The sequence below is a fragment of the Leptonychotes weddellii genome, chromosome 1 (genome assembly GCF_054177405.1).
Source record: "Leptonychotes weddellii isolate Sample4059 chromosome 1, ASM5417740v2, whole genome shotgun sequence".
Classification (NCBI taxonomy): domain Eukaryota; kingdom Metazoa; phylum Chordata; class Mammalia; order Carnivora; family Phocidae; genus Leptonychotes; species Leptonychotes weddellii.
In genome coordinates this window covers 56,100,285-56,101,627 of record NC_138369.1, presented here as the reverse complement: position 1 = coordinate 56,101,627, position 1,343 = coordinate 56,100,285, and positions in this window count along the sequence as shown.

Below are 1,343 nucleotides of genomic sequence, written 5' to 3'. Positions count from 1 at the left end.
TACTCTGGATTTCGTTTGTAGTTTGATTCTAGACTAAGAACTGGTCCATGCTGTTTTTTGGTTTTTTTTTTAATTTCCATAATTTTAGAATCAAGTTTACTCACCATTTTTCCCCAGCTGCCTCAGTGACTGGGCACTCGGAGGCCTTGGCACAGGTTCCGGAGGACAGCGACTCTGTGAGTGCCCAATGAGGTAACTCGGCTGGAGACCTCGGAAAACACAAGTGCCTTCTCCACGGTGCAATTCAGACTTCAGTCATCCCCAGCGGTCAAAAGACACTTACCCTTAATATCAGATAGCATTTATATTTTAGTGAAGAAACAAGTTCACAGGCGGGGAATATATGTTTCACTCAAATTTCTATGTTTGGAGGAAAAAGCCTTTTTTTGTAAAATATTTAAATTTATATAAGAAAATGTTAGAAAAAGATATGGGGAGTGTACATAAAACTTGCTTTATTGCATGTGGCCGGGTAAGTCCAAAGCCTAACACTCTTAAAGTAAGAGTAGGGCCCTTCGTCTTCAACATCAGCTGTGCTGTATCTCATGTGAAGTATCTCATCTGCTGCTGATTTGTGGAATGAAACCTCAGACGAGCCCGGTGGGGGGCGGGGACAGGCAAGGGGGAGGTGGGCCTGAAGACTCTATTAAACGCACCCTCTTGCTGACCACAGCTGGCTGCCGACACATTCATTTTTGTTAGGGGAGTCTTTAAAACACCTCAAGGCAGCCACACCCACCCCTCTTACCTTGCCCCTCTTCTCTCCTCCGCAAGGAGAATGATCTGGAATGTACAGCTTTTTAAGAACTTCGGTCAGTTTCATCTTTAAAGGCACCCAGTTCAAGGGGCTTTTATCATCGAGTGTGGCTACTCTGCAGGATTTGTGATTCTCTTTTGCCCTCAGAATCAAGGTGGTTTTATGGAGATGGTGGGCTGTTATCTTCAGAACAAATGCTGGGGGAAGTCTAATGAATTAAAGGCACATGAGATAAAGTTTAGACTTCAAACTAGATGCTAAAGCCAACTTGAATGTGAAAATCTCTACAAATTACCCCCTTCTTCAGAGCAATGAGCTTTGTAGTTCCATATTTTATTTTTAAAATACGGAAACCACTGTCCTGAATGGAGACCATCCTCTCATTCTCAGGGACTTGTCGGGGTACTTTATCCCAGGAACAGGAATGGGCATGAATGGATGAGAAAGCAAACAGGGAGTGAGGATGGGAACAGATGTCATGTGCTGCATCTCACAGGGGTGGGCGGCCTTCTCGTCCTGATCTCGGACCAACTACAGAACTTGACTCTTATCTGAGGACTACAACAGAGGCATAAAAATGGCTGTC